General features: G+C 50.6%; 1 long non-coding RNA gene across 1 annotated transcript; it reads right to left on the bottom strand.

The window, feature by feature from the left end:
• Positions 1-6,347: 6,347 nt before the first annotated feature.
• LOC309793753 lies at positions 6,348-12,247 on the bottom strand. The gene is made up of 3 exons (XR_014291942.1): positions 12,171-12,247; positions 10,367-10,549; positions 6,348-6,510 (listed from the first exon to the last, which is right to left on the bottom strand). It is a non-coding gene; the product is annotated as an uncharacterized lncRNA (long non-coding RNA).
• Positions 12,248-13,709: the final 1,462 nt, after the last annotated feature.

Consider the following 13,709-nt stretch of genomic DNA (forward strand, 5'->3'; position numbering starts at 1 on the left):
GCTAGCCCGCCCAAACCAGGTAAGCCAATCCCTGAGGCGCTCTCACTGGCACCGATTCGAAAAACCAATCAGAGCTGGCGTTTTATATTCACCAATGAATGACTGAGCTGGCCGGGAGCCCGTTCGAATGAACCAATTAGACAAGGGAAGCGGGACTAGAGGACATTCGAAAGGCACCACTCGGAATGGTAGCGGAGAGACGGACAGGGAATCTAGCCAATGATGGGGGCTAGCTTGTTCTCCGTGTGTAACTCTGAGGAGATGCGCTGTGGAAGTGGGAGGGGGTTTTCTGAGGTCCGAGCTGGGGTAAAAGGAGGAAAGGAGAGGGTATGTATACCTCAGCAGCTGCTAACGTCTTTCAGACCACTGAAATCCAAAAACCGTTCTCCATCCTGAGGTTTTTTTTTTTTTTTTTTAAGCGAGAAGAACGGGAGTCCTAGCTCCGTTTCCTGAGGAAACTGAGAGCCGGCTTTCTGGACAGACACCCCGTGATTTGGTTCAGTTCAGCGAACAGGCTCTGGCGTCTGCCTCAAACTCCGTCCCCCCACCCCCCAAATTTATTTATTTATTTATTTATTTGGCTGCGTTGGGTCTTCATTGCTACGCATGGGCTTTCTCTGGTTGCAGCGAGCCGGGGCTACTCTTCGTTGCAGTGCGCGGGCTACTCACTGCGGTGGCTTCTCTTGTTGCAGAGCACGAGCTCTAGGCGCGTGGGCTTCAGTAGTCGTGGCACCCGGGCTCAGTAGTTGTGGCTCGCGGTCTCTAGAGCGCAGGCTCAGTAGTTGTGGCGCACGGGCTTAGTTGCTCCGCGGCATGCGGGATCGTCCCGCATGGCCCAGGGCTGGAACCCATGTCCCCTGCATTGGCAGGCAGATTCTTAACCACTGCGCCACTAGGGAAGTCCCCCAAATTTATTTTTAAAGAAACGAAAGCCGTATAGTTGGTGGGTTTTCGTATAATAGAAGGGCATAGAGAGGCCACACAGAAGAGAGAGCAGCATTCCAGGCCCCCGGGGAGGAGCGGCGTGGGGCTGCGACTGGTCAATCAAAGGGTATAATTTATAGTCACCACCTCAGGAGTTGAGGACGGTTTAGGGGCCATTCGAAGACCATAACTTTTCCCTCAGACGGCCAGCAGGATGCCCTCGTACTTGTTACTTTTGCTCTCCTCGGTTTTAAATTCCCTGAGCCCTGCAGTCCAGATTTGACGAGGAAATGCCAAAGACCGAAGTGTTTACTCTGACGTCTAAATGTTTGAATGGGTTTCTTCTGTGCTCCTCAATCCACAAGGTTAAAATGACCAAAAAAAAAAAGTCGTTGCCCTTACAAGATGCTAGAAAAAATAACTGCACCATCAGAGTGACTACGAATCCCATCAGGACCACCTCCTTCCAAGCATTATTCCCCGAGTTTCAATCCCGACTCGGCAATTTGCCAGTCGTGTGGTCTTGATGGAGGCAGGCTTCTCGGTGTTTCCTTTTCCTCCTCTCAAAAAAGAGAAGAAAAATAACGGTTACCTCAGAGTGGTATGAGGATTACAGGACATAAACATAAGGTGTTTAGAATAGTAAACTAACGGTATCAGAATCAGGAAGCAGGGATTTTCATTAGGTTGGCGTGACAATTTGTGGATTTAATCCTCCTTTTTTTTCCTTCGAAGAGAAATCAGGTCAACCAATTGTTAAATCACTGCAGAGTATCCAACGCCCACTCTGCTGGCAAAGCCCCAGGGAGGGCCAGTGAGGAGGGGGTGTGTTGTGACAGGAAGTCAAGGATGCTGGAAGTGGCCCACGGACTAGGGAAATCGGAAAAGCCAAAGGAATGGAGCTTTGGCATTGCTCTGGTCCCTGTCCTCTTGGTCTCCGGGCCTCCAGCAGTTTCTGAGTGTTTTCGCCTCCACCCTGCTCAACACCTGCTCTGTACTGATACAGAAAGGCAGCCTCAATGCACAGGACCACCAGGGTCTCAGAGCAGTTGTAGGGAAGCCCATCCACATCCAGTAGCTTCTGCCCACCTGGAAGGCTGAGCAGGTCCTGGGCTCCGGGGCCAGCCTGTCATTCTCTGCAGCTTCCCCAAGACAGAGGGTGACCCTGACAGAGACCAGCCATGCCTTCTACCTCTTGGGACACAGAGGCCCCAGGTAGTAAGGGTAGGTGGGCATCCTCCCCCAAGGATGGCAATCCAGCCTCTGCCTCTTGGCCTCCACCTTGTAGCTCATCCCAGCCTGCAATTCCCTGCAAGACCCATCTGGGGATGAGGCGATGGGAATTTAATAAGCAGCTCCAGCCCTGTTTTCTGGTACCCAGCTTTAAGTATCCCTGCAGTTTAGCCTGATCCCTGACTGTGTGGGTCTTTGTTCCAAAGGCCCTGAAGCAGACCTGGGGAGTCAAAAGGAATTTGGAGTCATACATGCCTGAGTCAGAAATCTCCCTGAGCCTCAATTTCCCCATGTCATTATCCTTTATCAGAGGTACAGAGAGCTAAATGAGATATGGAAGCACCTAAGACAACCTTCCAGTCCTCCAGCCCAGGATGGTCTTGTGGTGGGGTGGGGCAGGGGGGGTGGGCTTCTCTTCGGGACACAAGCTATTTCTTTTTCAGCCCCTCCTCCTTTCCAGAGCCTATCGCAGAGGGTCCTGCAGGACTTGAGGTGGGAGAGGGGAAAGAAGGGAGTCTGGGACAGGTGGCCTGGGAGGCATCGTCCACACAGAGAGAGTTCTAGGTGCCTGCTGGCCTCTAGTCCTGGGAGGCAAGAAGGGATTGGGGGTCAGTTCCAGGGAGAGAGGGGGCTGCCATCACCCTCATCCTCCCCCGACCCCTCCTTGCCCCAATTCCGAAGGGGCCCAAACTAGATACTCTGGACCTTGCCCCCATCTTTACACCCACCTGTAGGGGCGAAGTTGAGTAGCTGAGTCAGATTCCTGATTTGCTGGGTGTAGGACCTTGGGCGAGTCACTCAGGCTCACTGTACCTCCATCTCTTCATCTAAAATGGGGATGATGAGAGTACCTCCTCATAGGGTGGGGTAACACAGGCAAAGCCCTTAGTGCATTGCTTGGCAAATTAGTAAGTGCTCAAAACATGTTAGCAGTTATTAGCGCTACTTCTTTTCAAGAACTTCCTCCCAAATCCTGGTCCGTTTTAACAAGTCCATTCTTCCAAAACCAATTCAAAATTTCCCTCTTCCAAGGAGTCTCCAGAGAATCTTCTCAGGCCGTCTTTTTTTACTGAGGCTCCCTTAAGACCTTTGGGGTACATTTGCATATGCGGATGAGTTCCTTTCATAGGTATTTCTTCTGGGTGTTGTGCGTTTCCTGTCTCTCCACTCAGTGGGGGAGGGGTCTCCATCCTCCCGCTGGGAACTGCCCTTGGAAGGGCAGTGTTTCTTTCCTCTAGAATGAAGTTGATCTAGGTGTACTGATATGGAAATATCACCAAGATATATTGTTAAGTTTTAGAACGTGAGGTATAGAATAGTGTGTAAGGCATAATCCCATTTGGGTAAATGTTTATGTATGCATTGAAAAACATCTGGAAGGAACTGTAAATATATGGAGGCAAAGGAAAACTTTTCATGTTTTCCCTTCTATCCTATGTGAAAAATTTAAAATTATAGACATAGTATTTTTATAATGTGACAAGTTAGCTTAAATAAACAAAATTTAAAAGATTTCCCTCAGTAATCATGGGTCTGGGTAATTCTCTGTTTCATTACCTTTTGCCATGTGGCTTTCTAAGTGTTTGTTTTCCTCCATGCCCTACACCCTACTCACTGCTGTCCCTTTTCCCCACCTCCGTGAAGGCATGGCATACCTGACTATACAAGTTTGTGTGAGAATGGGAGCTTTGTAGATAGAGAGGTTTTCAATATACGGGGGGAACTTGCAGTTGATTGAACACAGTGGTGAAGACTCTGCAGAAAAACTCAATCTTTGGACCAAATTGAGGGACAGTGTGTGGTGGTGGGAAGTCCTAGCTCAGCTGTGTCGTCACTAGTTGCATGACTTGGGCACATCTCCTCTCTCTAGGTCTCAGTTTCCCCACCTGTAAACTGAAGCCTATGCCTTCCTCAGTCTTAGAGAGGTGATGGTGAGGATGGGGAGGTTGGTTAGAGGAGGTGAGGCCCAAGTTCTCCAACCCAGAGGAGCTCCATTTTCATCTTTTTTTTTCTTTTTTAATTTTATTGAAGTATAGTTGATTTCCATTTTCATCTTCTATGTCCTGTGTATGATTCTGTGCAAGATTTCATTTGAAAATGATGATCCACTCCTTACATTAAAAAACCAAACGAACAAAAATGAACAAACAAAAACCCTGGGCAAATGATGTTTAAGGGGGGGAGCCCTTCTTGTTTTAACACTGTGTGATTGCAAATATAACTTTTTGTGCATTGAGTTGGTTTAAATCAGGGTATGTCTGCATCTTTGTCTTCCCTTCCCCCGCCAGTGCCCAGCCTGGGGCTGCACCAGAGCTCAAGCCCACTGGAGTTTACATTTCTATAAATTGTGCTATAAATTATTTATCAGATTCAAGCCTAGTATTATTTAAACACTTACGTTTTACTCGTTTAACAGAGTGATTTTTCAAAAAGCCTAATCAAGTGGGAAAATGTAATATAGTCCCTGTCTGGAGTAGCCTCTGCTTGAAACGATGTCTGTGATGGTTAATTTTCTGTGTCAACTTGGCTAGGCTAGGGTATCCGGGTGTTTGGTCAAACTCTAGTCTAGATATTGCTGTGAAGGTATTTTGTAGATGTATTAGCATCATCTACAGTCAGTTGACCTTAAATAAAAGGATTAACCCTTTATAATTCCAGTGGGCCTCATCTGATCAGTTGAAGGCCCTAAGAGCAGAAAACTGAGGTTTCCCAGAAAGAATTCTGCCTCAAGACTGTAACATAGAAATCCTGCAAGAGTCTCCAGCCTGCCGGTCTGCCCTACAGATTGCAGACTTGTCAACCCCCGTAATCGGAGCCAGTTCCTTAGAATAAATCAGATATATGTAAATTTCTGAGTGCCGGTTATGTACTAGATACTATAATAAGCACTTTACATAATTTCCCCCCCGATCTTTACAAAAACCTTTTAAACTGAGAAAACTGAGGCTTGGAGGGGTTAGGTGGTTTCCTCAAGATTGTGAATTTCTTACTTACCTTTCAAGACTTAGATCCAAAGTCTCCTCTCCTGAAGCTCTTCCTAACCACTCTGGCTCCTCTCTGTTTTCTTGGCATCCAGGGCATTTCTCTCTGTTACACAGCACTGACCACGGTGTGTTTACCTGCAGGTCTCCGTGTTCAGACCGCAAGCCCTTCTGAAGGCAGGGATTGCCTGCGTCTTTGGAATCCTCAGCACCTTGTACGATGCCCGTTATTCCCCAGGAGTCTCTCCGCTAACGGTACTCTCAGTACTAGGGGCAGCATCCCAGCAGCAAAACCCCTGTTTCAGGAGCGCAGGACTCTGGAGGGCTGGCCTGGCAAAGTCAAACACTAAAGTGAAGGGAAATGCCTCTGCTTGCGCCCCCCACTGGAAGCTAGGGCCCACTCTACCAACAGTTGGCTCCATCCTCCGGGGGTTCCGTGGAAAGCTCAGTATCTATTACTGATGTTGGCTGGGCTGCCGCTGGGGACACTGGGACTGTCCTGGAGCGTCTGGGCCTGGACTCCCTCCCCAGTGAGGGAGTTGCAGGAAAGAAAGCCCAGAAGAGGCAGAAGGGGTCACCTGCAAGTGTCCCAGGAGAGACTTTTCCTGAGTAAGTCTGCATCCCCATGAGGTGAAAAGGGGAGGAGGAAGAATTCTCCACTAGGGCGAATGAATCCTAGTCCTAACTGGAAAGTGGATAAAGAGTCAGCAGGCCCAGCAATCTCATTCCCAAGCCCTCCTCCTCCTACGGTTCTCTCAGATATTCTGTTCTTTCCAGATCACTTTTTTTTTTTTTTGGCCTCGCCACTCAGCTTGCAGGATCTTAGTTCCCTGACCAGGGATGGAACCTGGGCACCTCTAAGGATGGGGTGAGGTGGGGGTGTGCATAGGTGTGGTGCTCCTCTATCCACATGCCTCACGTGCGCTCAGCAGAGACGTGGGACTCAGGTTAGGTCTGTCCTCTGGAAGCAGAGGCAGGGCAGTCCCACGGGGTCTCTGTAGACACCCTCCTACCTCTTTTTCTTGGGGCTACCCGAATGCAGAAGGTGTGTGTTGGGGGGTAGTGATGGGGGTACTGGCAGTAGGGAGGAGGGCGTCCACTGATGCCACTTGGAAAGAGGTGGAGCAGATGAAGGAACGAGGGGAACGGCAGGGTATTGCAAAGGACAAATTTTGAGCAAACAAATGAGAGGAGAGAGGATGAAGGGAGCATCTGGAATCATTTATTCTGAGGGGAAAAAAATACTTTCACAGGCTTCACTGACATATGAGAAGTGAGATGTCCAAGATCACACAATTCCCAGACCATTGATGTTCTACGACATACACTGCCTCCTCAAAGCCAATCAATCTCTAACAGTGGATGGTGAGATCTGAAAGGCAGATTTGAGAACATTGCTTCAGGGAGGAAGAGGAAATAAGAGAGAAAGAGGGGACAGCAGCCATGAAGGAGGGGTCCTCTGTCCTGTCCTCTCAGGGAGATCCATCTGAGCATAGATGACAGTTCCAGATGGGCCTGGGGCTCCAGGAGGCCCCTCCAAGCCTATGGGACAAACCTAGAGCATCCAGGGAGCCTCCCTCTGCTTTCTGGCCCTGTACTGGGAAGGCGGGTAGGACACAGGATGAGATGAGCTCTTCCGTTCTGGGGAAAGACCCCCAAAGGGAGAGAGCTAGGTGGGAGAGAGGGGAGATGGGGTAGAGGGTCAGGGAACCAACAGTAGATATGCCTGAGCATCTATTATGTGCCAGTCTAAGCCCACACAGGGATGCGTTGGACACAGTGTCTTACACGTAAGCAGCATTTGTTATGGGAAAGGCTGTAGGGAAGGATGGAGGTGAGGTGCTAAAGAAAAGGAGGGAGGGAGAAAGTAAAGAAACAGGGGAAAGAGGAGGAGAGAAAGGCCCAGTTGTCGATGTCCAGTAACTCACATTCTACGTATGGCAATAGGGCAACTAGAAAAATGATGGCTAAAACTCAGCGATAAGTGAGCAGTCCCCAGAAAGAAGTTAAAAAGGGTGTTGAGGGAGTTGCAGGCGGGCTCGGGATACAGGAGACTGGGAGCCAAGGTGAGTGGACCTGGCTGACTTGTCTGGCCTGGAGGAAACTCTTGCCCAGAGGGTCCCCACTGGTCCCTGACCTCCATGGGAGCCCATGTGGGTTTGGCAGCCTTGGACAGCCAGGGCTGCCCTGCGGTTCCTGGGAGCCCACCAGTCCCAGTCCCTAGGTATCCAGGGTGGTCCTGGGAGTCTTCATGGCCAGGGTATCCCTGATGTCCTGGGGGTTCTGGAAACCACTGGCAGCCAGGGGGACCAGGAGACCTAATTCCATCCTATATGTGGAAGGAGAGGCAGGAGGGGTGGAGGTGAACCACAGAAGGGGAGTGTATGTATTTGGGGTGAGGGACTTTTGTAGGGGAAGGCAATGGGGCCAAGCCAGGAGCCCTGATGGGAGCAGAAAGTTATCAGAGGGTTAGAAATTTTGGTCCCAACCCTGACCTCGGAGGAGAGAAGGGCCAGAGATTGAGTTCAATCACCAATGGCCAATGATTTAATCAATCATGCTCATGTAATGAAGCCTCCATAAAAACCCAAAAGGTTGGGATTTGGAGAGCTCCTGCATCAGCGAACACTCAGAGTGCTAAGAGAGTGGCTGGGTAGGAGAAGCTCCACCCACCTTTCCCCACATCTTGCCCTATGTCTCTCTTCCATCTGGCTGTTCCTGAGTTATATCCTTTTATAATAAACCAATAATCTAGTAAGTAAAATGTTTCTCTGAGTTCTGTGAGGTGCCCCAACAAATTAATCAAACCCAAGGCGGGGGGTCATTGGAACTTCTTCTATATAGCTGGTCAGTCAGAAGCCCAGGTGACAACCTGAGCTTGCGATTGGCATCTGGTGGTGGTGGTGGTGGGGCGGTATTGTAGGACTGAGCCCTTAACCTGTGGGATCTGATGCCATCTCCAGGTAGACAGTGAGAATTGAGTTAAATTGTAGGACACCAAGCTAGTGTTGTAGAATGTCTTGATGGTGTTGGAAAACCCACACATCAGAATAGGTGTCAGAATTGCAGGGGGCATTAGGGTGGGACCCTGAAAGGGAGGAGTAGGATGGGGTGTGGTGCTGTGTACCTCTACCCGCAGCCATCTGTCTCTCTGGCCATCGCATCTCTTTGGGCTCCAGGCCCTTCCCTCCCTCTCCTAATGCATACTTGCTTGTTTGTTTGCAGGTGGGGGGAGCCTGAGTAGAGGCTGAATGTCAGTGTGATTTGACAAAACATTGAGCTACTAATTTGTAACTTGTGTTCTGGGATATACGTCCTTTCACTTATATGGATAGCCTCATTTGATACTCCTGATAGCCCTACAGAGTGAATTAGGGACTGGCATCCCCATTTTACAGATGAGGAAACTGAGGACCATCATGGTGAAGAGACAAGCCCGCAGTGCACAGTTAATCAGGGCACAGCTGGGATTTGAACCCCTAGCTCTGACTGCAAGAGCTCTCTGACCTGTAGCTTGTGCACCCCAACCTGAGGGCAAAGCTCATCTCCATTACTGGCTGTCTGGTTTTCCCCTAGCTTTGGGACCAGCTTCTGCTGCTCTTTAGATCATCATGACTGGGTGGGGGTGAGGAACAGACTGAACAGATATTGAGGATTACTGGCTCCAAATATCAAGCCTCTGGGAACAGTGAGGGCTGAGGGGTGAGAGTAGGAGGAACACAGGCTTTAGGAGAGAAGAGGATGGGGGTCATGTGAAAGAGGGGATGTGGCGGGGGTGCCAGGTGGAACTCTATCATCCCCCAAAAGGATTTAAATCACGTTTAGTTCCATGAGACCTTAATCCAGTCTTTTGACTACCTGGAGCCCCATCTATAAAATGGGTTTATAGGGTTACCATGGTGATCAATCATCATCATGGCTAATACGCATCTGTGCCGGGCACTGCGCTGACTGCTTTACATAGATAGTCTCTGTAGGTTCTCGCACAGCTCTCTATCAGGCTGGGCTGGCGTTATTCCTCTTTTACAACAGAGAGCATTTAAGGATAAGAGGGAGGATGTCATTTGGCTAAAGTCACAGGTCTAGGAAATGGCAAATCCAGAATTCAGTGCAGGCGCTTTGGTTTCAGGCTCTTCACCTCACTAACCTGGCTGGTCATGGCTAATAACTAACACTCATTGGACACTTAATAAGGAGCAGGCATCATTGTAAGCATTTTACACAGATTCATTCATTTAATCACTATAGCCGCCCTATATAACATGATGGGTGATTAATATGAAAGATGAGGGCACCCAGGCACAGAGAGATGTGCTAACTTATTCTAAATCTACTGCCAGAAATCCAGTCCAGGCAGGATGACTTGAGAGCTAGGGCTCTTTAAAAAAATAAACAAAAAACTTTTTCTTGGGGCTTCCCTGGTGGAGCAGTGGTTGAGAGTCCGCCTGCCGATGCAGGGGACGCGGGTTCGTGCCCCGGACCGGGAGGATCCCGCATGCCGTGGAGCGGTTGGGCCCGTGAGCCATGGCCGCTGAGCCTGCGCGTCCGGAGCCTGTGCTCCGCAATGGGAGAGGCCACAACAGTGAGAGGCCCGCCTACCGCAAACAAAACAAAACAAAACAAAAAACCCCCCAAAAAACCCCATAAGGGTTAATCATACAGATCCTGGAGCCAGACTGCCTGGGCTCACATCCCTGATTTTCCACTTACTTGTTGTGTGACCTTGAGTAAGTTACATACCTCTCTGTGCCTCACTTTCCCGCTTAAAAAGTGGATAATGATAGTGACTACTTCATGAGGTTGTTGTGAAGGGGACATAGTGAAGCACTTAGAACATGTCCAGTGTATGGTCCATGCTCATTAAATGTTACCCTTCGTTATTATGTACATTTTGCTTTCTCCATCCTATGAGATGCTCCCTGGGGCAAGCCCATCAGATCGGGGGTTCCCTGAGGACAGGACGGTGTCTTTCCCTTGGGAATAGAGCTCTTTTTCTTATTGATTATCTAAGAAGCCCAGCTGGAGCCCAGTAGACATTTGATACTGAGCTAACAAGGGAGCTAGTGAGACTCTTTCTAAGCAACAAGCCAGTGAGGCTGTGGGGTGGAAGAGGCTGAAGGGAGCGAGGCTTTTCACCCCTCCATTAGGAGCATCTTCCTGGCCCCCCTGGGTGTCCAGGAGGTGAGGGACAGACAGGGATGCTGAGGGGGAGGAAGAGTTTCTTTTACCTGTACAGCCCTGGGCTGGGGAAGACCACAGAGAAGGAGAACCAGGTTTCTGCCTCTGGGGGGCTTCCTGACGTCAAATAGGCAGCAGTCAGGTGGAGAAAACCAACATGCAGCATCTGCTTCTCATTCCTCGGGTTCCAAAGCCCTTTCTCTTCCATTATCTCACTTTTTCTTGCAATCGTCCTGTGGGGCAAGCCTAGTTATTAGCTCTCTCTCTCTCTCTCTCTCTCTCTCTCTCATTTATTTATTTATTTATTTATTTTGCGGTACGCGGGCCTCTCACTGTTGTGGCCTCTCCCGTTGTGGAGCACAGGCTCCGGACGCGCAGGCTCAGCAGCCATGGCTCACGGGCCTAGCTGCTCCGCGGCATGTGGGATCCTCCCGGACCGGGGCACGAACCCGCGTCCCCTGCATCGGCAGGCGGACTCTCAACCACTGTGCCACCAGGGAAGCCCTCTCTCTTTCTTTTAACAGAGGATGGAAATGACCCTTCAAGACATTAAGTGTGTGTCCAAAGCCACAAAACTCTTTTTTTTTTAAAATTGAAGTATAGTTCATTTACAATGTTATGTTAGTTTCTAGTGTAACAAAGCTCTTAAGTGGCTGTGCTGCAACTCGAACCCAGGTCCAGTGACTCCAAATCCCATGCCCTTTATATATAGCCTCTCCCAGACACCAGCAGACCAGAGGAGGAGGAGATACTAAACCCAGGCCACTGGGAACTTCTGGTCTGGTGGGGGACACACAGATCCTGCCACCGGGGGATCTCCAGCCACGTGAGGAAGTTAGTTTCCACCAGGGAGGGACAGGAGGGAGCAAACATTTGGTGCCTACTGTTTGCTGGGTACTGCACGGGCCACTCTTTCTTTCTCTCTCTTCCCTCCCCACCCGTCTTTCTTTCTTACCATTTTCCAGGTAAGGACAGGAATAAAGACACAGACGTAGAGAATGGACTTGAGGACACAGGGAGCGGGAAGGGTAAGCTGGGACGAAGTGAGACAGTGACATGGACTTATATATACTACCAAATGTAAGACAGATAGCTAGTGGGAAGCAGCCGTGTAGCACAGGGAGATCAGCTCAGTGCTTTGTGACCACCTACGGGGTGGGATAGGGAGGGTGGGAGGGAGATGCCAGAGGGAGGAGATATGGGGATATATGTATATGTATAGCTGATTCACTTTGTTATAAAGCAGAAACTAACACACCATTGTAAAGCAATGATACTCCAATAAAGATGTTAAAAAAAAGAAAAAAAAAAAAAAAAAGTGAAGCTCAGTGAAGCTCAGAGAGTAACTTGTCTCAGGTTCCCCGGTGACCTTGGTGGCAAAACTGGGATAGAATCCAGGTTAGCCTGATGCTACCTGTGTTTGCTCCTCTAGCATGGAAGACCGTTGGCTCAAGGGTCACCTCCTCCATGAAGTCTTTCCACGCCCTGGATGTCGAACTGACCATTTGTGCCTCTGGCCCACCCTGCCCCCTATAAACACCTCCAGGGCACCTGCACTTATTTTATTCATATGTCTGTCTCCCCTCACTAGGCAGTAAGCTCCCTGAGGGCGGACAGTGGTCTCGGCCGTGTCTGGATCCCCTGGATGTAGCACAAAGCCTGCACACAACAGGTGCTCAGTAAAGGTGGGTTGCATGAATGGTGGGGAGGCCTCCTCGTGTTCATTTTCCTGCCTCCCAGGAATTATCCTAGATGGTGATGGGGGTGAGCCCGAGGATGGATTGGGGGGGCTGCTGGGGTAGGAGTTTGGGCATCTGTCTCACCTGGAAACCTGTCCAGATTTCCTGCACTCACCCGCATTCATGCTTCATCGCCAGCTCTGCCCTCCTTCCTCCATGTCCCAGTACCTTTATCCCTCCCAGGTCTGCGGTGTAGAAGACAAGTCTGGCATTGGGATCAGAACTATTCTTCCTGGTCCCATTTTATTCTCACAAGAGCTTCAAAAGCTAGGCTAGGTGGAGATGACCTACCTCCATTGCAGTTAGGGACATTCGAGCTCCAAGGGCTGGTGTCCAAGTTCACACCATAAGTTTGTGACAGAACTGGGTCCAGTGATGGCGAAGGACGGGGAGGGGGCTGGGGGCAGTTTTCTGAATCAGGGACAGGCCAGGCTTCCCCCAGGGACTTGAGGATCCTGGTTCTCTTTACCCTTCTCCAAGGCAGATGGGGGCAGAAGAGACCCCAGTAGTCCGTGAGATGGCGCGGAGAGAATCCCAGAATCTTGTCCTCGGCCGTGACTCTCCAGCCCGTCTGCAGTCCTTATGGCTGCCAGTAGGTGCCGTCAGTTTGCAACTTTTGGTTCTGCCCCCGCAGGTCCAGCTTCTAGCCCCTCTTTCTCCTCTCAGCCTGGACAGTCTGTACTTGCAGAAAGTAGGAGAGGGCCCAATCCCTGTGAGATTGAAAAACCCCTGCCCTGGGAGAGGAAGCAGGAAGAGGGTCTCTGATCTGCACTTCAGCTTGGCTGCCCTGCAGCTTTCTAGGCCAAGCCAAGAAAATCCACAGTAGGTCACCAGGTATGCCTGGACAGGCGCCCTTACCCTGAAATCAGCTCCAGGATAGCAGAAAGTTTTGTGAGGGAGGATGGGTAAACCCTGGGGGGACCTGAGAGACCACCTAGGAGAGGAGTCCCTTCTCCACATGCTACTCTAGAATCCCTCCCGATCCCAGCAAGACTGAGGCAAAGGGTAGGGGATACAGGCACCAACAGGATCTCACAGAGGGCCTAGCCACCCCTGACCCTAGCCCAGATAACACTGCTATTAGAAAAGGCACCCCCTTCTCAAAACCCTTGAGTGCCACCTGCTGGAAAACAGTCACGACGGCGCTACAAGTCCACAACGACCACCGAGAAATGGCGCCCCTGGAGCTGTGCAATGCGCAATTTGCCCTTGAGGGTGGCAACATATATTGCCTCGGCTTATATCCCTCTGGGAGTGGGTCTGGGCAGTAGAAGCAAACACCCAGGAAGGAGCAAGCGTCTTGGCACCTCCCTCTCCGGGTGCGAGTTCTGTGGATGCCATCCTGTGTAAGGCAGAGGGGACAGGGGCCCAAATGAACCCTGGGGAGATTGGGGGCAGGGGCAGGTTGGACGGGGCGAGTGGGGAGAGAGCCTATCAACCTCTTAGGGCCATTAGGCCCTTCTGGGCCCCCCTTCCCCTCCTCACCAGACTTGGGCTCCAGCGGCTGAGACTGGAAGCACTGGAGTGGGGTGGGAAGGACTCTGGCCAGGGAGACTGAATCCCCGGAGCTGGGAGTCCGGGCTAGGAGGTCGCCGCGCTCTCAGTGCGGGGGGACTGCGGGGCCATCTCAGTGGGGTCCGGGGAGAATCCTCCA

Source organism: Mesoplodon mirus (genome assembly GCF_964341445.2).
Source record: "Mesoplodon mirus genome assembly, chromosome: 18".
NCBI classification, from domain to species: domain Eukaryota; kingdom Metazoa; phylum Chordata; class Mammalia; order Artiodactyla; family Ziphiidae; genus Mesoplodon; species Mesoplodon mirus.